A 22,795-nucleotide genomic window follows, 5' to 3' on the forward strand; every position below is an offset into this window, starting at 1 on the left:
TTTCATGGGGGGGGGGATGTAAATTGAAATCATGGGGACTGCTGCCTGGATCTCTCTTTCAGAAATGTGTGAATGATGAGGGATCCCATGTTGTAGTAATAAGAGCGGTGGGCTGCGTCCCCGGCACCCAGCTGCCCCCACGGCTAGCTTTACCAGAAATAATTACACGAAAACTGTATTCTTTTAAACACCGCTTGGTCCATTTCTATCTAGCCTCTTCTAGGCTAGCTCTCGCACCTGGACTAGCCCATTTCTAATAATCTGCTGTAGCCCACGAGCTGGCTTACCCGGAATGATCTTAACCTGCATCTGCCTGGAGTGGGAGAATCATGGCAACTCCTGACTCAGCTTCTTCCTCCCAGCATTCTGTTCTGTTTACTCCTCCCACCTATGTTTTAACCTATGAGGGCCAGCCAAGCAGTTTCTTTATTACTTAACCAATAAAATCAACAGATTGATATATGACACTCCCACATCAATCCCAGCTGATGGAGTCCGTGACTAGCACACAGAAAGTCTCTCCAAGCGACTTGTAGAGTATTCTGAATTGGTCAACAGATTTGAACCCAAGAGTCTGGGTCTAAACTTCAAGTCGTCACTGTGGTGAAGCCAGCCATGGGCTGCGAGCTGTAGTTCTAGCTTGTAAAACCATCTTTACTACTAGTAAGTTCTGGGGCTGACATGGTTAAGACCACACAATGCAGAAATTTCTCTTCTCGAAGTCTGGTGACTGGAAATTTGGAACCAAGCTGTGAACAGGGTTGTTTCCATCTGAGAACACCAAGGAAGTAGATTCTTTCTCTGTCTGGCTTCTAGCTACTGTAGGTTGAACTCTGTCTCTATAAAAGTCTTATTTTGAAATCCTAACCTCTCGTGATCTAGAATGTGAACTTATTTAGGGATAAAGTAGTGACAGGGTTAAGTTATAGGGAAATCATCATGGAGGACTCTAATTCCGTATGAATGGCGTCCTTCTAAAATGAGAGAATTTGAATACAGACCCATAAAAGGAAAGCAATGTAAAGACAGAGGGAACAGCTTCTTAGGAGGCTGAGGCAGGAGGATTGCTTAATGTTAAATGTTTGAGGTCAGCCTAGGCAAGACACATGAAGGGTGATGGGTACCAAATCTCTCTCCACAGAGGTCAGAAAAAGCACCGCTGATTCCGTGCCTTCTGCAGGACCGTAGAAAGGAATTTTCTGTTGTTCAACCCAAGTGTGGTCCTTTCTTCTGATGGTGCAGCCATGCTAATAAACTAGCAAGATTTGGTGTTTTTGGCTTATAGCTCTTTCACCTCCATCTTTACCTGTTGTTCACAGATACTTCCTTGTTTGCACATCTATCAGCAAACACCCTTTCTGCTTATAACTAAGTGGAACGCGACTGCTGATTCTCATCCACAGGATTCTGGAATGACGTCATATTAACCAATCACATATACTACTACTGTGTTTTCAAATGTTGTATTCTGAGTTACTAGGTGTTAAAAATTTAATACAGGAATGGAGAAGAGGACAAAATCCATTCGGTAACATTCACTCACTATAGGAGATTTAAGGGGAAAAAAGCTTACCATAATGTCGTGCAGCTTTTTTCAGCAAGGGGTGTAGTTGTCTGCTCCTCTTGTGGCTTATTCTGAATCCGAATGCGGTGGCCACGCTGAGCGAGGGCCAGAGGTTTGCTCTCAAAAGCTTTGAAGCTTCTTCCTCCCTGTCTTAGAATGCTGCTTGCAGACCAGGAACAGAGGTTTCCAGGATGCTGGAAGACAAGCGTCTTTGTGGAGGGGACCAGAGTTGGTGCAATAACCAGCAGATTTAAGGGCGAAGTGCTCAGTTAGCAGACAGATGTGACACATTACCTGTTCTTGTATGGTCTGTTACCTAAAACTATTTTTATTTCACACAATTCTTATATGTGTGTGTGTTTACAAGTATGCACGTACATAGTTTTCACAGATTCCGTAGTGAGAAAAATAAAAAGAGCGATCATTATTCCAAGACACATGAAGACTGCACACAGTTGAGGCTGTAGAACCCACAAATAGAGCATTGTTTTCAGAACACACACACGCTTCAGGGCATTGTCTGGTCACTTCTGCGTTATAAGGCAGACATGAGTATTAGCTACAGAGACTGCGCGGCAATCAAAATCTAAACTACAGTCTGCCCTTCGTATCCTTGGTAACCACCGAATGAAAATTTTAGAGGAAAAAAAATATGTCAGTGCTGAGCATACACAGAATGCTGTTCTTACCAGCAGTTCCTAAAGGATGGGGCCAAACAGCTGGCCTTAGCATCTGCACTGCACCAGGTGGAAGTACACCACGGGTTATTCAGATGCAGGAGACCGCAGAGAGGATGAGTGCAGACACTATGGTGAAGTGCACGAGGGATCTGAGAGCCTGTGGGTTTCGATGACCATGTATGGTTGGATGCACATCCCTCACCCAGCCCTTCACAGACAAGGTTTTCCCACCTCTGTTCTACACACAGTCAGTTCTTCAGCTCGACACCCTGATGAAATACAGAGGAAAGAGTCACGGATGTTCAGCCAAACAAGGCTCAGGAGAAAAAGTCAATTCTGCTCTAAATGACTTAAGTTGAAGCATGTTTTGCTAGGCCATGAGAGAGAATTTATTGTTTTAAATCTTGTATTAGCTTACAAATGATTAGGCTTTATCATAGCATTTTCCAATCAAAAATTGTATTTGTTGTTTCTTTCCTCCCTTTCTTGGGTCTTGGACATCCCGTAGCCAAGTCACACATGACTTTAATTTTTAAGTCAGAGTCTCACAATGTAGCCCAGGCTGGTTGGGAATCTTGGTGTAGACCAGGCTGGCCTCAAACTCATAGAGATCCACCTGCCTCTGCCTCCCAGAGTGCTGGCAGTAAGTGTCTGAGCCACCACAATACCCAGGCTACACGTGACCTTTTGCCCACCAACCTTTTTTTAAAAAATATAATTCTTGTTGTCCTCTGGTGGTTGGCTATCTAGTTAGGTAAACATTTTCTAGAGAATTTATTTACTTGACTTTCAGTTAAGAAGAAAATAATTTCAATATATGTTTGTGAAAAATTAAGTTAATTAATTAATTCATAGTAATATAAAAATTCATATGAACGACTGCATTTTCTAGGTAGCATACTTAAATAAAATATATAGAATGAGTGATTTTCTTTAATTTATTTTTTGTGAGTATGTAGGTGCAGGTGCACACAGAGACCAGAAGAGGGCGCGGGATTCCCTGGAACTGGAGAGATTGTAAACTCCCTGATATGGGTGTTATGAACCAACCCCAATCCTCCGCAAGAGCAAGTGCTCCTTACCACTGAGCCATCCTTTCAGGCTCAGATTACTTATTTACTTATTTTTAGACAATGCAGTGTGTGTTCCAGGCTGAAAAAACCTGATATGCGCCTAAGAATTCTGTTTAACGTTTGATCCTCCTGCCTCCACCTTCCAAGCATTGAGACTGCAATCGTGTTCCACTCCGCCTGGTTGACATGAAGCTGGGGATTTAATGTAGAGCTCTGTGCATACTAGGCAAATACTATACCTGAGCTGCATTCTCAGTCTGAGAGTAGGGATTCATAGGATAAAAACGCTCCGCTAAATGTTAAATTCTGTGCTTTGCTTTGAACTTTATTCTAAGACAATATTCTGAATTTTGGGCTATTTATCTAGTAACCTAAGCTTTGGACAAGATCTCTAGACTACCTACAGGAACTCTTTCCTCCTTGCATGCTGGTGGTGAAGTTGAGATGCTCTGAGGTGAACCTAGGGAGATATCAATTGTCCTAGGCTGTTTGCTGAGCAAGCTATGGTCAACCAACTTCCTGTGTGAAAGGCACAGTGCTGGACTAGCCACAGAAAGGTGCAGAGGACAGGGAGAGCTGGGGACTGTGAGGATGGGACAACCTGGGCCTGCATCTTCTCATTTAGCTTGGGGCCATGTCTCAAACACAGCCCTGAGGGGATCATTAAATTAAGAAATAAAATACCTAAGTTTTCATCTTGTGTCACCTGAGGCAGCTTCTTCACAAAGCAGGTGAAGGACGATATTTAACCCATTCTTTATATGCTGAATGCTAACAATGTACTAAGCATTACAGTGTCAGCAGAGCGAAAAATGCAACCAAATCCTTGCTTCCATGAAAGAAAGAGAATTCTACAGTGTATGTGTGTGTGTGTAGAACATAAACAGTATTCATATAATCAAGAGTGTACTATAGACTGCAACAGTCCCAAGAAGGAAAACAAAGCAAAGGATGAAGTTGTGTGTGTGTGTGTGTGTGTGTATGTGTTTGACAACATAGAGTGATATGGGAGAAACCAAAGAGAGAACTGAACAGAAATTGCCTTGGGTATCTGCTGACAGCCTTCCAAATGGAGCACACAAGCATACGAACAATCCCTGAGGCAGAAGTGCACTAATACTTCGAGAACATTCAAGAGGCAGGATGACTGTAGCCCAATGAGGCCAGATCATGCAGAACTTTCTAGATTACTGACAGCATGTGGATTATTTCGAAGGATAAGACAAACACAGGAAAGCTTGAAGACAGGAGGGGATTTTTAAAGAATTGGATCAATATTTTTATTTAAGTGACTCTTAAAGTTTTAAATCTTCTGTGATCTTTATTGAGCATTGACGGTAGGACAAGGATAGAAATTGGGAGATAACTGGAAGGATATCAGAGTAGCCCAAGTGGCTGTTGTGAGTGGGTACAGCAGACATGTCAAGGGTGCGTGGAAAATGGGCATGCTTGAAGGTGGAGCCTAGCACTGTTAGATGAATACTTGTAAGGGGTGAGAAAACAAAGAGGCAAGATGACATCGAGCTTTATTTGAGCCATTAGATAGAGATATGAACTTACATTCATTAAGTAGGGAAGAATGTTCCAGGCAAGAAGGAATTGGGGTTTTATTCAGGGCCCTTTGAACCTAAGGCATCTATAGAACCACAGGAAGTTATGGAGAGTTTATATTTTAATTTGGCATAATCCCATCCTCTGATCCTCTAAGATAGGCACAGCTTCTAGTAACTTCAATGAGAAGGTTCTAGCAGGGAAGAGCAGCTGAAAGCCAGGACTCATTAGTCCCAACATCCAGCTGAAGGCCAGGACTCATTAGTCCCAACAGGGAAGGATGTTTTGTAAGGGAACTTAGCAAGATTCTTCTGGATATGAACCTACTATTGGCATTGGGTCATTGTTGGCCCTTAAGGCTGTTGGGCCAAGAGACAGATGCAAGAGTAATCTCACTAACTCCTTTCCTTTTCACCTGTTGGCCATTGACTGCAGTGTATTTAAGCCTACATGGTGCTATTATTATGTATATTTTAATTTGGGATTTGGAGTTCAAGGGAGCAGTTTACATTTGGGGAGATACTTCACAGACAGTAGTATAGAGGTAAAAACTGTTACATAAAATTTTCCACTCTAATGGGCTGGTTGCCATTGTGAGCACCAGAGTTCCAATCCGGGTGCTCTTATCCTGACAGCTGTGTGTCAGAAAGTGTGTCAGTTGTCTAGGAGTGAGATAGAGGAAGAGCCATGAGCTCCCATTCCACACTGGCCAAGGGTTGAACCATAGGCTGTTAGCTCTCCGGTCCCTGAGACTTCTGAGTGCTGGAATGCCTGACAAGATCCTTTTAGCAAGCCCATATGATCGTGTTTCTGGTGGCTCCCAAAGATACTTTATAGCAAACTAGGCTTTCAAGACATGGTTTAAGTTAAACACGTTTAGATAATACATTATTCTGGATTGTTTAGGTGATCCCTTAGTTCAGACACAAGTGTGCTCGGGAACTAGATATTTTATTACATACTGAATAAGAAAGTGAAATGAAAGGAAGAGAGAGAGAGAGAAAGAGAGAGAGAGAAGAGAGAGAGAGAGAGAGAGAGAGAGAGAGAGAGAGAGAGAGAATTGATTTTGAAGGTGGAAGAAGTGTTGACTGCGTTTTCTGTCCTGCCCAGTTTCTGCAGAAACCAGAAGCACATATTCTCCAGTGAGTCCTTGAGAACTGTGGCCGCAGTGTCAAACCTGAATCCTTGTCTTTGGTCCCCAGACACTTGTGCTGTAACTACTTGAGCCACAAAGCAGCATATCAGCTCTTGGTTCCCTAAATATACTGTGTCCTAAAATAACCCATTCCGGTTCTGCAGAGTCGTCTTCCTGAGACAATGCTACAGCGGGGCCACCCGTGGTATATGAAGTAGGGTAAATGCCTTCTATAATGGTCTATCAGATAAGATGTTAGCCTCACTGTAAGGTAGGCTCATTGATCTGTGTTACATAGGAGGCAGCATACCAATAAACTGGGCATTCTGTGAGACCTTAGAGGTGATGTGGTGAGCAGCACTGGAGGCAGCAGGAGAAAAAACACATTCAGACGGAGTAGATATCAGTTAAGACAAGGGTGGATTACTGTTTCCCCACTGTGGAAGGCTTCACCAGAGCCCTTCCTAATAGACTAGCAATCACACGATCACTTCAGTGCTATCATGTGGCCAACTGGTTCCCTCGCCATAGAGTGGCATGGCAAATTGACAGTGTCGGTCTCAGCAGCCGTCAAGAAGGGCATTTGTGAGTGACAGTTATTAGTGGAGTCTCAAGGAGAGGGATCCTGTTGGGAACCCATCCCTGATGTGATGGGCACTTACAAACCCACTGCTGAAGGACCGCAGTGACTGAGAAGAGGAGCTGGCTTCTTTTCACGGGACAATTTATCTCGCTGACTAGTTCAGTATTTTTTTTTCAAGATGCAGGCAGGTTGCTCTCATTTCCAGACAACTCCCAAACTCCCCGCTCTCCGGTCTTCCAATTGTTTTCCTTCTAATGTCCATGCCAGACAGGTCTTTACTTCTCCTTGGCCTGCGTGTAAGTGTACCTCAGGCTGTCTCTCACTTTGTGTAAACAGAGTCTTTCTGAACTGGGATAGTATTCTGCAGCAGTGCCCTTTGGGGTGGCTCCGAGGAATGCCAGGATATCATCCACATACATCAGGGTCACCCATCGTAGCTCCGGGGAAAGCCAGGATGTGATCCACGTACATCTGGTGTCGTCCATCTAGGAAGCAGACTATGGTTGTTTCTCCTGTATTCTGGGAGCTCCACCCAAGTGGTGGTCTATTCTTTGTTGCAGATGGCACTGCCTCACTCCAGAGCTCCTGTGTCTGCTTCCAGCATGTTGGACCTTGGCAGAGGCTCTGTAGAGCATTGATGTCTGCCACTCGACAAGAAGGAAAGCGTGCCTTCTAGTGAAAACTTTGCCAACTACCTACAGTTAGTGAAGCCATGGATCTTGTAGGAGAGCCTACAACTACCACTTCACTAAACCAGCATAGTTCAAATATTTGTCTTGTGCCCGCAGATAAGTGTGGTCCTTACCCCTTCTTACCCTGTCTCTTCACAACAGACAGAGACCATCACCGAAAACCACAACCAATCAAAATGCGGAGTTGTGGCGCCCGTTCCTGATTACAAAACCACTCTCACACCTGAGGATCAGGAAACATTTCAGGAGAGGGAGCGTGAGTGGCATTATACAGACTGAGCAGGCTGCATTGCTGTTTATAGAACCATGCATACATATGCGTACGGCGTATCAGCAACTAAGGGGGAAAGAGGCAAACATTTGAAAGAGAGCAAGTAGGGATATACAGGAAGATTTGGAAGGAGGAAAGGGAAGAGAGAGATGATTATATAACAATCCTTAAAAACAAAGAAAATAATTCAAAAAGAAAAAACACACTAAATTTTAAAGAGAGAAAGAGCAAAACCAAACGGAAACTCACGCTTAGAGTACTGAGAAAGACAGACGTGTGAACAGATACGTGCTGTTTTTCAGTTTTCCATTTCATTAGAGTATTTCCTTGTTAAAGCGAACGAAATAACAGTGAGAAAAATGAGTTCTTGGCCATGGGTAGATCCCATTCCTCCCAAGACATGGACCCTGTCCCAAGCAATTAGAGAAATTCCTACTGACAGAGGATGCACAAAGTGTCTCTTGTTGTACCATCAAGGCCAGGGGCAGAGTCACAAGGCTAAAATACCCTTTCACACAAGGAAGCCTTGACCTTCTGAAACTCCATGCCCTGAACTATAACCAAGAACTGAGTTAGCCTGCATGGTTTCTCAGACCCAAGACTTTCAGAGTTGAGATAATGGAATGTGCTGATGTTTTATAAGCAAATGAAACAAATGTTATATAAATAAGTGCTGTTTGGAAATCCCCTCTCAGCTTGCAACTAGAGACAGAATTCAGATTTTCACCAAAGATGATCTTTCCAATCTCTCCAAACATTTACAATGTGCTCTTCGGCTCACTGCTTATATTCCATTATAGATCAAGCCAAATGCATCCTGGCCTGATTAAATAAAAGGAAAACGGTTCCCCAAGCAGGTAAGTGAACCCGTGGAACTGGGGAGGTTAGCAAAGATGAAAACTACAGATCGCAGGGACAACAAAGAACTCCAGTGACACAGATAAAGAACAGGGGGTCTTTGTCTATTAAAATGGCCTTAAGACCAAAGGCTCATTTGCTGGAGGGACATATAAGGTCCTAAGGGTGGGCATGGCGGCAGGCAGCGTGGAGGCTGGCACAGTCCTTCTGCCAGCTACCCGGACACGCATTCTCTCTTGCCACCCCTCACTGTATATTTATTTCCTTATGATTCAGGGCCACGGGTCCCGGTGGACAAACTAAGGAAATGAGCTTCTAAAAGCACAGAAATTCCAGTGAGGCTTTGTCAAAATAACTTCTTGTCTTTTAGTTTAGTTGTCTGTGGTTCTGTTTTCAAATGGAGTTTGCTGTCTTGGTTGTGAGCTGCCACACGGGTGCTGGGAACTGAATCCAAGTCCTCTGGAAGAGCAGCCAGTGCTCCTAACCACAGAGCCCTATCTCTAGCTCCAGTGGCCCAGTGCTTTACTGCTGGAGAAAGACTGGGGACCTTGGCTCCATTCTCTTCTATCTATGTAATTTAATCTTCCTAAAGCATCCCCGCTTGTAAGACCTGCATCACTTCCTTCCCTTTTATGTTCCTGTGTGTTCCTCTTTCTCCTGTATTGTGTGTTTCTCACCCGTGTCTACCAATACGAGCACAGTAGCAGACTGGAACAAGGTTATGTGGCAGGGAAGGAGACTACGCTTTAAGAAAAAAGCCCCCAACCCAACCATGGGTGAGGCTACACCAACTCCTGTATCATTTTCAATAAGCATAATACCCTTCTTGCATCCCTGTTTGAGTTCCTGGTCCTTCTCAATTAGAGGTCCTAATTAATCCATTGTATTTTTAAATATGGAGTAAAAGAGATGAAACTAGAGAGAAAAACTGTGAACCTAGCAGTAAAATGAGTGTATGGCCCCAAACATGCTAACCTTAACTTTCGGTTCACTGCTGGTGTGGGCCACCAAGTCAACACCGAAGGACTCAGACTTTGTTTTGTCACACTGCTTTACCCAGAAGGTGGAAACTACCCAAGACACTCACAAAAGTAACTAGTGCTCATTATGAATGCGGAAGGGGTTTTCTGCCTTGGGATTCAGGTGAAGAAGATATGGTATGTGCGAGGGGTAGACCCATACCCTCACCAGCGTTCCCAGAGTAAGCACAGTGACAAGGCCGTGGCTCTCCTGGAGTTGCTCCTTACACCATCCCCCAAAGCAAACTGATGGTACTACAACACTGACCACAACTGATATGGGGCTCTGATCTGTCCTTATTAAAAGTTTGAATTTTAAATGAATTCTTGGACAGTGGCCACATCTGTCAGCTCGTTTGACTTTGGCACCTGGCTCATGCTCTGTGTCTTTTCTAGAACTATCATAACAATCGTGGAGCTTGGGCTTCTTTACAAGTGTTAGCCCATGATGTCTATCAAGATATTACAGGGAGGATAAAGAGAAAGCATTTTCTGTGTCTTTCCCAATGCTCTCTAGACGTTTTCATTTCTGCTTTATGTGGGTGGTGGTGGTTTTGTGTGTGTGTGTAAGTGCGCATGCAGTTGACATTGCGAGCCTTCCTCAATTGCTCACTGTCTTAGTTTGGGTTTTTATTGCTGTGAAGAGATGCCATGACCACGGCAACTCTTTTTTCTTTTTAATATATTTTATTTTATCTTTTGGGACAGGGTTTCTCTGTGTAACAGTCCTGGTTGTCCTGGAACTCACTCTGTAGATCAGGCTGGCCTCAAACTCACAGAGATCCACTTGCCTCTGTCTCCTGAGTGCTGGGATTAAAGGTGTGTGCCACCACTGCCTGGCTGCCATGGCAACTCTTATAAAGGAAAGCTTTTAATGGAGCTGGATTGCAGTTTAGAGGTTTAGCCCATTATCGTGTGGTGGGAAGCAGGGCAGCACACAGACAGACATGGTGCTGGAGAGGGAGCTGAGGGTTTTACATCTAGATCAGCAGGCAGCAGGAAGAGAGAGAAACACTGGACCTGGCTTGAGCATCTGAAACCTCAAAGCCCACCCCCAGTGGCACATTTCCTCCAATAAGGTCACACCCCCTAATAGTGCCACTCCCTATGAGCCTATGGAGGCCATTTTCATCCAAACCGCCACACTCACCTTTTTTTGAGACAGAAGTTCTCACTGAACCTGGAACTCCCCAACTGGCTAGACTAGCTTGCCAGAAGGTCACTCCCTCATAGCACCAGGGTTATGGGTGTTTGCCACCGTGCCCAGCTTTTTACATGTGTTCTGGAGATCTGGATTCAGACCTTACTGCCCAGCAAGCCTTCACCTTCCCCATCTTCCCAGTTTTCTTGGATCACTTCGTTGACTACTTCTTCTCAGTCATTTGCCTGCACCCCTCAGGTCATGCTTTCCACCATCTTCAGGGTTTGATGAATCTGTGGGTGCTAAGCACAGGAAGTCTGTCTATCGCATTGACTATTTCTCTCTTAGTGGTGAACAGAGGAAGTCTATCGCATTGTTGTGCTTTTAAATAAAGCCAGCACAGGACCAATGAAGAAAACTACCATTAGTAGTCTAGATGTCAACACAAGCTTCAATAACGGCAAGCCAGTGTTTAACCCCGGAACACATGTTGCCAAGGGTAAGATCCATGCCATGGAAAATAGTCAAGCTATAAGGTTTTGTCTTGGACATCCTCAGCAAATAGTTGAAGTTTTTCAAATGCCCTTCAGCATTCTGCAGATCAGCAAGGCTCACTTACACATCAGGACCCCAAGGCTAGCAGGTACAACTGAGCATGGCAAATAATTTCACTGTCTACTGCCTTCTTATAAAAGAGATCAATATTGGTCTCTACCCGTTTTTGCAACAATGAACATGTGCAGGGCTTCACACAACCTTGTTAAATACACCTGGGGTCCACAGGGTCCTGGCAGAGCTGGGGTGTAAGGCTCTGTGTGGGCAACAACCAGGTTTCCTAAATTTCTGTTCTTGGAGTGGCATCAAAGCTTGCAGAATTCGAGTTATATGGTAAAGTCATGGTAACAAAACAGTATGATAATGTGCCAAAGCAGACACATAGACAAACAGAATAGTCTATAGGACCCAAGAATATGTCCATAGCATCACAGCCACCCGATTTTTGACAGGGATCTCAGATGCACCTATTGTGAAAAGAACCCCTTCAACAACGGTGCTTGGAAACCTGGATTCTCACGTGAGGGAGAATGAAACTGTGTCTGCATCTCTCATCCTGTGTAAAAATCAATCCATAGTGGACCACAACCCTCCATAGAAGATATGAGACTATCAAACTTCTAGGGAAACCACGGCAAAATACTTAAGACGTGTTTACCTCCTCAGCCATCACGGGAATGTGAATTAAAACTGCATCGAGATTCCTCTTTGTCCTAGTCAAAATGGCTGCCATTAAGAAAATAACATCAGGGCCGAAACATTGGGCGGTGCCTGACCCTCACTTGTGCCAGAAATGAGCAAGTATGTAGTAGAGCGATGGGAGAGAAAGAGAAGTCCAGTGGCTTACGGGCAATGCAGAGAGGCAGAACCGGAGCCCTATGGACGAACAGCCTGGTGTGAGAGGCCTGTGCTGCCACCTGAGGCCATGGTGATGCCTAGGTCTGTGCCACCGCTGAGGACCGTGTCTAGGACTGTGGTCCTACTTCAGTCAAGGACTGTGCTGATGTCCGTGGCCCGTGTAATTACCAAAGACCATGTGAGCTTCTGTGGTCTGTACTGCATACAGCCTGAGGTCATGTTGAAGTACCAGGGTCTAGGGAGCTGGCTCTCACTGGCCACCACATGGTGGCGCCAGCAGTGAGAGAGTGTGGGAGAGTTGGCTCTGCCCCTTGTCTGTGCAGCGTGGGAGAACTACCTACCCCCAGGGCATGAGTGCCAGAGAGGAGAGTTGGTCCCTCCCCTCTCGCAAGGTTCATGAGGGAAAGCTGGCCTTGCCCCTCTCCGGCCTGGTGGGAGAGCTGCCCTGGTGGAGTGGGTATGGGGGAGCTAACCCTGATGACATGGGCGTGGGAGAACTGGCCTCAGTGGCGTGGGTGCAGGAGATCTGGTGGGCTGACCAACTCAGCTATCTCTCAGGCCCAGATCCAAGTCTTTGGTTTGCCCCACCCCAACCTCTGCCCTATCTATGGGTTGCTGGAGCTCATGAAGGGATCTGTTCCGCGGATCCATAGCCATAGGATCTTCATGACTCAGGGCAACAGCAGGATGTCCGGGAATCTCTATGAGGATTCGATATTGACAGTGTAGCAGAAGCCAGAGGCTTTGAACTAGACCAACAACTCATTGCATTGAACATTTGCACGTAAAACTGGGCAAAAGCGTATGCTTTGCGACACCCTGCAGCTCCCAATGTCACTTTGGTAGATAAATACGTGATGGAGAGATGGGAAAGACGGGGCAGTGGAATGGAACAAGCACAGCAGGCTGTGGTTGGTAGAGGAGCAGGTCATTAACCAGAGGGACGGAGAAATGGTTTTTCACTTTTTTATTTGTTTGTTTGGTTGGTTGATTGGTTTTTTACTTCTTTTAATTTTTTATTTTTTTTTGCAGGGGGGAGGTTACAATGGTTGAAAGCAGATACGGAAGGACTGGGAAATTAGTGGGATTGGGGTGCATGATGTGAAAACCCCAAGGATTCGATAAAAAATACATTTAAAAATTTTTATTTTTAATATGTTAATGAGATTGAATTTTTTACAAATTGTTCATAAATCCTAACATCACCTTGTACCCTATACCTATACACTACATAAATTATCAGTTAAAAATTTACATAGCTGATAATTTTTTTAAAAAAGAAAATAACCACAGCTTTGTATGATGGTACACACATACCTTTGATCCCAGAACTCCAAGGGCAGAGGCAGAGGCACAGGCAGGTAGATCTCTGTGCATTCAAGGTTCAAGGCCAGCAAGGCCTATATTGTGAGACCCTGTCTCAATAAAATAAAATAAAATAAAGGCTGGTGCAAATGTGGAGGAAGACCCCTTATACATATATACAGAGGCTGGGAGAGAGGAGGAAGCGGTCTAAGGGGTGGATAATGAATTGTGAAAACGGAATTGCTTAACTTCGTCTGTGCATTTTAACGCGGAGAAACCTGAACTCAAATGTCCTAGACAGCAAAGCTGGAATGATGGCTTAGTGGGTGAAATGTTTTACCCACGTTTGGATCCTCAGAATGCATACAATCAGGGTGTGGTGGCACACTTCCATAAGTTCAGGGGTGGAGAGGGCTGAGGGGTCCACAGACAGGCTGATCCATTGTATACGTTTTACAATTTCTTTATCCATTCATGCGCCGACAGACAGATGCTACAGCAGGACGATCACAAACAGTTGGACAATAAACAGAGATGCGCAAGTCTGTCTATAGCACGCTGACTTTAGAGAAAGGCTTTAGTTGTCCACAGCCCTTGTATTTTCACTTGTTTTGGAGGAACTTCCCTTAGTGATTTCCGCAGAGGTTAGACTTGTCTGCATACACCCAGCAGAGTACAGTTTCTCTCTCCCTGCATCCTTACCAGCATGTGCCCCTCACCTGCAGGCATCCTAACCGGGGAGAGACGGAATCGCAGTTGGGTTTTGATTTTCATTCCCGTGGTGGCTAAGGATGTTGGCTGTGCCTCCATTTCTCTATTGGCTATTTGTACGCCATCATTTGAGAGTTGTCTGTTCACTTCATTGGTTCATTGATCGTTTGAGGTGTTCGATATGTAGATTGTTGAGGTTTTCTAAGTGTGTGTGTATATTCACATGCTAGGACAGACATGTGGAGGACAGAGGACAACCTGTGGGAGTCGGTTCTGCCCTTCCACCGTGTGAGCTCCAGGAATTAAACTCAGGTACTCAGGCATGGCCGCAGGTGCCCTAACCCACCGAGCCATCACGTTCTTCAATGATTTCTTTTAGTTCTTTATATACTTTAGATATTAATCTCTTCTATCAGATGTATAACCAGCAAAATTTCTTCCCATTCTGTAAGCTGTCTCTTCCCTTGATGGTTTCTTTTACTGCATAGAAACTTTTTAATTTCAAGCAATCCCATTTATCAGTTCTTGGTTTTAATCCTTTCAGAGCATTCTCAGCAAGCTCATGCCTATTTCTGAAACTTGAAGTGTTTTGTCCAAGTTTTCTTCCAGCCACTTCCGAGTTCCAAGTCTTATGTTAAGATTTTGGACCAACTCTGAATTTATTTTATATAGGAGAAGAGACTTTGTTTCATTTTTCTAAATGTAGACGTAGAGTTTTCCCAACACCCTTGGCTGAAGAGGCTGTGTTTGTTTTTAACATCTATATTAAAAACTGAGTGACTGTGCCTGGGTCCTTTGTTGTAGCCATGGTCTGTGTCTGTTTTCACGACAGTACCACGGTGCTTTTGTCACTATGGGACTACAATGTGACTTGGAGTCAAGTATTGTAATACCTCCAGCAGTAATTTCCCCCCTCAATATTTTTTGACTGGGATTTTTTTTAATGCTTCTATATGAATTTTAGGATTTTTCTATTTCTGTGAAAATTATCATAGAAGTTTTTATGGTTACTGCATTGAATCTATAGGTAATTTTTATGATATAGCCATTTTATGATATTAATTCTGTCAGTCCATGAAAGAATTTTCTAGTATAGTCTTCAATTTCCTTCTTCAGTGTTTCAAAAATTTCACGTTAGAGGTCTTTCAGTTTCTTACTTAGGTTTATTCCCAGGCATTAAAAATTATTTTCTTTATTATTTTAAGCTATGTGCCTATGTGTATTGTGTGTGTCTGTTGGGAGCGTATACACAAGTGCTGGTGCCCTAGGAAGCCAGAGGAAGCAGAGCCCCAAGAACTGGAATTACAGGCAATTGTGAGCTACAAGCTGTGGATTCTGGACTCTGCAAGAACAGTGTGTGTTCTTAACCGCTGAGCCATCTCTCCAGCATATCTAGCTGTTTGTTTGCTAGTTTTTAAGGTATTGTGAACGTGATTGTTCTGATGTCTTTCTCAGCTCTACCTCTTGATCATTTGGTAAAATTGGTTGTCAGTTGTAACAGTGTTTCTGGTGGAGTCTTTTTAAAGTATAGGGTTGTGTTTTCTCCAACTAGGGATAGTTCACTTCTTCCTCCCTCTGTGTCTGCTTCAGCTCTTCCTTCTGTATTATGGCTGTAGCTAAGAATTCAAATCCTGTAGGGAACAACATGAGTGAATGGACACCCTTGCTTCATTACTGATTTTAGAAGAAACGCTTTCAGGTTTTCCCTGTTTTGTGTATCTTCATTAGGTACACGCAGGTCACATGTAGTCTTTATTGTGTACGTGCTTGTCATATGTAGTCCTTATTAGGTACACAATGATAGCATAGACTTTATTAGGTACACGTTGGTCATAGGTAGTCTGCATTATGTTAAGAAACATTCCTTCTGACTGGAGAGATGGCTCAGAGGTTAAGAGCACTGACTGTTCTGCCAGAGTTGAGCTCAATTCCCAGCAACCACCTGGTGGCTCGCCAACCATCTATAATGAGATCTGGTGCCCTCTTCTGTCATGTAGGCATATATGCAGGTAGAATACCGTAAACATATAAATAAATAAATCTTCTTAAAAAAAAGAAATATCCCTTCTATTTCTTGTTTCCTTGGGGCTTTTGTTATGAAAAGATGTTGGTCATGGTCAAAAGCTTTTTCTGCATTTATTGTGAAGATCATGTGATTTTGTTCTTGAGTTTATTTATGTGATACACCACATTTATTTATTTGCCTATATCAAACTATCCTTGCTTCCCTGGAATGAAGCTACTTGTTCATAGTAAGTATTGCTTTCAATGTGCTGTTAATTCTGTTTCCAAGAACTTTATGGAAAAAACGGCATACATGTCATCAGAGAGATTGACATAGTGTGTGTGTGTGTGCGTGCACATGTGTGCATGCGTGCACACATATGTTCTTATGTTGTTTTGATATCATAGTAATATAGGCTTTGAAAAATAAATTTGTTAGAATTTCTTTCATTTTATTTTATGGAATAGTTTGATGAGTATTGGTGTTGGTTCTCTAAAGTCTAGTAGAATCTGGCAGTGAACCTTTGTGAATAGGACTCTATTTGGTAATTTTTGGTGACTACTTAAATGTCATTACTTATTATTGACCTGTTTAAATTGCTTATATCCTCTTGGTTTGATATTGGTAATGGTATGTGATTAGAAATTATTTTATTTCATATGGATTTTCTAATTTATTTGAATACCCTGTCACTTCTTTGAATTTTTATTGTACTGTTGTAATTCTTTCCTAACAATCTCTAATTTTATTAATTTGAATATTCTTTTCTTTATTGTTGTTGTTTTCAGAACAGGTCTCACTCTGTATCTCTTGTTGTCCTGTAACTCACTATTTAAACCATACTGACCTTGAACCCATAGAGACATATCTGCCTTTGCCTCCCAAGTGCTGGGATTAAAGGTATGTGCCATTATGCCTGGCTAATTTTGGCCAGTTTTCCTTCCTTCCTTCCTTCCTTCCTTCCTTCCTTCCTTCCTTCCTTCCTTCCTTCCCTCCTTCTTTCCTTTCTTTCTTCATTCCTTCTTTCTTTCCTTCCTTTCTTTTTTATTATTTGGTTAGTTTGGCTAATGGTCTATCAATCTTGTTTTTCTTTCAATAGGCCAACTCTTTGGTTTACTGATTCTTTTTTTTAATATTTATTTATTTATTTATTTATTTATTTATTGTGTATACAATATTCTGTCTATATGCCTGAAGGCCAGAAGAGGGCGCCAGACCTCTTTACAGATGGTTGTGAGCCACCATGTGGTTGCTGGGAATTGAACTCAGGACCTTTGGAAGAGCAGGCAATGCTCTTAACCACTGAGCCATCTCCAGCCCCTTACTGATTCTTTTATATTAAATTTATTGATTTGGGGTGTGTGTGTGAGGTGTGTGTGAGTGAGTGAGCGAGCGAGCGAGCGAGCGAGCGAGCGAGTGAGTGAGGTAAGGAGAGAGATAGAGAAAGAAAGAATACCAAGTTCCATGTGTGGAGTTAAAAGACAAGCCTGTGGAGTCAGTGCTCTCCTCTGTGTGGTCATCAGGCTTGGCCACAGATCCTTTTATCCACCATGTCATCTCACCAACTTGCACTGATTCTTTTTATATATTTTTATTATTTCTGCCTCATTAATTTCTACCCAGTTTTTATTATTTATCCTCATCCACTGATTTCAGGTCTGATTTGCTCTTGTTTTTTAAGACCATGAGGCACATTATTGAGTTATTTGATATTTTTCTGATTTTTTTTAGTGTAGGCATTTATAGTTAAAATTATACCTTTAGAATCTCTTTCATGATATCTCCCAGTTTCTGATACATTATGTTTTCAGTTTCATTCCATTCCAAGATCTTCTTAATATTTCTATCTTATTACTTTTTAATAACTAATTCAATAGTGTGTTTGCTCAATCACAATGAGTTTATATGTTTTCTAGATCTTCTTTTACTATTTATTTCTAGTTTTAGTCTGTTATGATGAGACAGAATGCAAGAAATTATTTCAGTTTTCTTTGACATCTTAAGACTTACAAAAATGTGGTCTATACTAGAGGATGTTCCATAGTCTGAAAAGAAGGAATGTTTTGTAACATTAGACTGGAATATTTTGTAGATGATTGCTAGGTAAGTTTATCTGACATATAATATCATTTAAATCTGATGTTTATTGGTTGGTTTTCTTTGAGGAGGTTCTGGATAACCTACTAGTGAGAGTGAAATACTGTGGTGGTCCATCATTGTTGTGTTGAGGTTGACCTGTGTGTTTGTATTTGCTACTGTTTGTTTTATGAAACGGGTTCACTCAATGTTCAGTGAGTCTATATTTAGGATTATACCATGCTCTTGATGAGTTGTTTTCTGCATATAAAGTGGTTTTATTTATCTTTCCCAACTAATTTGACATGAAGTCTACTTTGTTTGATAAGCAACACATGCTTGAAGATTCGTTTGCTTGGAATGACCTTCTCCGTCCTTTCAACCTAAGGCTGTGTCTGTCTTTGCTAGTGAAGTGTCTCTTCTAACAGGCAGCAAATATTTGATTCCAATCTGCTAGCCTGTGCCTTTTGATTAGAGAATAAAGACCATTAACATTCAGAGCTGTTTTTGAAAGACATGCATTGAGAAGTACCTGTGAGAAGGCAAGTTCTCTCTCTACAGCCAAGGCTGATTCCTAGTTGTGGCCCTCCTGGCTCTGCTTCTCAAGTACTGAAACTATGAACCTGTGCCCCCTGCCCAGCCTGAAACAGAAAATTTAAAGATTCAAGTGGTTTTTAGTTACTCAAAAGATTAAAATTTAAATTCAAAAGGTTCAGACTTCCAGTTTGGGGGAGAAGCATCTGAATGAATAGACATTAAAAGAATGCAGGATAAATGTTGCTTTCTGAAATGGAAATCATGTTAACTTAACTCCAAGAAGCTAACCTGCTTTAAAAGACAAAAGAGCTATATCCCCGCAGCTGTGCTCACCTTAAATAATAATTTCCCCTTAAATAATGTTTACAATGATAAGCTTTGTTATGTACATTTTGCTAAAGTAATAATATAAATTTTAAAAAGTGAACCTGATCAAATCATATGTTTGGTTTTGCTTTTCCTTCCTTCTGGGTAGTTAATACAGCCACATCGCTTTAAATGCAAAACATAGAAACAGTACCTCCGCAGTCTGCTCCCTAGTCTGGTCCATTTTCTTCTCCAGAGACAAACAATAATACCAGCATTTTGGAATTCTTCCAGAGATATTTTATGCATTCCAAGGCAAATACAATTTTCTAAAAACCTTTTTTTTTTTTGACACAAGGGGTATTGTATTTCACACGCTGTTCTGCAATTTGCTTTTTCAACTTAATAAAATTTGAGGGGAATGCTCCATATCAGTTGATCAGTGTTCCAGAATTTGTGTCTATAGTTTTTGCCAGGCCACCGGAAGTTGCCCCCTGTGGCCAAGTGTATGTGTTTTTAACCGTGTGCTATTCAAAACAGTGGATACTGTCCTGCACATACCATTTTCATGTATACCTACCTATTCATAAGACTCTCTAGCTATGGTTTTTAATCGCTTTTATCATAAGTGAGCTAGCCCTTGTTGCGCAGACGTTGAGTAGCCAATTTAAGCTGTGGTGCTGACAAAGACCTTGAGTTTGAAGAGTCAACCAGAAATTATATTAATCCCACTTGGAGACCATTATTCTGTTCTTTGTGTATGCGCTAAAGTTAGAAAATCATAAATTAACCTAAGAAATAATGTACTGTGTGTGTGCATGTGTGCAATGTGTGCATGCTCTCATGCGTGCACATGTGTACCGAGAAGCATGCCCATGTGCAGAGGCCAGAAGAGCACATCAGTTTCTTCCTTTACTGATCTCTACCTTTTTCTCTGAAACAAGATCTGCTAGTGAACCTGAAGATTGCCATTTCTGCGAGGCTGGCTGACCAGTTAGCATTTGGGATCCATCTGTCTCTGTCTCCTAGGGCTGAACTTACCTCACCTGACTTTTTTTTTTTTGGTCTTTCTTTTCGTGGGTGTTGGGGATTTGAGTTCAAGCCCTCAGGCTTACACAGGAAACTACTCGTGCTCACTAAGCCACCCCCCAGCCCTCTCTAATAATGTCCATTCTTTTCCAAAACAACTTTGTCTAGTGAGATGCGGGCAGTCCATACCACAAAGCCACAAAGCGACCTGCTTATAAGCAAGCTTTCTTGAAATCACTATTTACGTTTTCTCTACTGCAATGTTCTGTTTATCTCTACACTATCCTTTTCTGTTGCAACTCAGAAACCTATCGGATAAGCTGAAGTGGAAGGAATACTATCTGCATAGAATAGGCAAGAAAGTAGAGGGATGGGGCTAACAGAAGTTGTACCTTGGCCAACTTATCAGCAAGTTCATGGAAGAGCCTGGAGCAAAACCCGGGTCACCTAAATCAACCTGAACTCTTCACAGACCTCTACTGTCCCTTTTCTCCAGCTGTTTCTGACTAGCCCGACTGGACCCAGGAGAGGCCTCAGTCTGGGGACAAGCATTTGATGCTACCACTCAAGAAGAAACTGGAAGTGAATTCTTAAGATCTTTTTACACTGTATGCAGCAAAATGCTATGAACTCTTTAAATTCCTATATGCAACGTGACCTAGGGGACATAAAATAGAGTTCAGGTTTGTAAACAGAGAAGATCCTGACAATCTCAGGATAAGCACTGCACTCATTCAGGGAAGCTCTGGGCTATAGACCGTCAGTCAGAAATTTATTCCAATTCTGAACATTGAGTCGGAGTAGAGAGAGAAAGGAGAAGTTCCTAGAAATTGCTATCCCAAGCCTCAATCTAAGTTTAAGAGAATGTCTGTTTTAAGCATTGTGTCAATATATCCCCAAAGCTCTCAACATTAATAAGGAGTTACATCTTGACCAAGTCAGTCTGTATGGTTGTGTGGGAGGAGGGCGAGGAAGCCTCTGCCCCCTCCAGCAGTCACTTGGCACTGCCCACGTCTGCTCACTGGCCAGGCCTCGGTCGGTGGCTCCCACCACCAGAGGATCAGGAGGCTTTGTAAATACAAGGAAAACAGTACCGCTCTTCCCTCAGTCTGAACTGTCTCAGAAGGAAACAGTAAGAGACCCCAAGGAGAGCAGCCAATATATGAGAGCCAGGGAGAAGGAAGGGAGGGAGAATCCAACAGAACCAGAGAGAGACATTTGCCTGTAGACAAGTCTTTAGCAAGAAGGCTGTGGAAATTGATTCAAGATCTCCACTGTACATTATTTATAGCTTACGGGACATAGCAGCATATCAGAATCAGTCATAACAAACCTCAGATTTCGCATCCCATAGCTGTCATCCCCCATTAGCCCTTCTTGCTGTCTTTTTCTAGTCATGGTTGAAGAACCCTACTCGATACTTCAACTATGAGGCATGTGGGATGGGGAAAATATTGGCAGTTGAGGTCAAGGCTCCTGTTCCTAGCCCAGTAGCACAGAGAGGGGACTGTCATCTTAAGAGAAGTCACCCCTGTTGGGTTTATTCCTGTCTGGTGCTTTACACATTTCATGTACACCATGGAAAAACTGGTGTGTGAGCAAGTGGCATCAGTAGCGTCCCTGGCAAGGCTTTGTTTAAACCACACACTGTGACAAATCTCAGGGAGGCTGAAAAACAAACGCCCTTAATCAAGGGAAGTGGCTATTTTAAAAAGAGACAGAGGTTCCTTTTCAAGCCCCAAGACACATGAGCCTAGCAACCATCCAGCATGAAGATAAATGTCTGTTTGCCAGCAAGTCATAACGTTTTGAAAATGTTTTCTCTGTATTTCTGATGCCGGAACTTCCTCTGACCTCAGAAATGCGTCTATCAGAGGAGGGCTGCCAGCTGGGGTTCGAAGGGGTGCACGACACTCACGTGAGGATCTTTCCAGACTGACATATATTTGGAGAGTGCACCAGGAAGGCAACTGGAGTGGGTCCATATTGCCCATGAACACCATATGAAGCTCAGTCAACAGTCTGTGGAGAAATAGGATCCCCAGAGGCTGCCTCAGGGCTGCCGGACGGCTCCTGAAGACCAGACCCTGCTGGCTCTGCAATTACAATCACCTGTAAAGCGGTCTTGCCCATAGAACAGAGAGCACGGGCCGTTAACATCTGCATGGAGGAAGGAAAGACAGAGCTTCACCCTTTCAAAGAAGAGAGCAGGCACCTCTTCTGTGGTCTCCTGTCACACTCAGTCACACTGTTCATCCGTCTGCCTGCCTGTCACCCTGTGATGAATTCTAAGGCTTTGTTCCAGAGCTTTCTACCTGCCGGATTCCCACAGATCCGTTGCCCTTACTCGTGTGCTCTCAGAGGACTTTGGTTTCTATAACAACAGACCCTGTCCACCCATTGTGGTGTGTAAGACCATCTGCCAATCCATGCTGACTGAGCCCAGCCCAACCCCACCAGACCTGAGGCACTTGTTCCCATGCAGGCAGGCAACGATGTTGACCAGCAGTTATAACCCAAGGGTGGGGAGAGCAAAATGGAGACTTGGGTAAACGATAAATAAAAGCAGAGCTTCCATAAGCCCTTCTAATCTTGATGGCTTGCATCCCTTCACTGAGCTCTCTCTAGGAACATTCAAGCTGCAGCAAGGAGAATAGGAAGTCAGCTGCCCATGCCTTGACTTCCTATGATGTCACCTCAACTGTCTTTTGCAAGAGAAGTTGAATTTAGGGTTTTATTTTTCATCAAAGACAGCTGGGGGTGTAGCTCAATCAGGAGAGTGCTTGTTAGCATGCGTGAAGCCCTGAGTTCAATCTCTAGCATGGCATAACCCAGGCATAATGATT

This window comes from Microtus pennsylvanicus, chromosome 5 (assembly GCF_037038515.1).
Source record: "Microtus pennsylvanicus isolate mMicPen1 chromosome 5, mMicPen1.hap1, whole genome shotgun sequence".
Lineage (NCBI taxonomy): Eukaryota > Metazoa > Chordata > Mammalia > Rodentia > Cricetidae > Microtus > Microtus pennsylvanicus.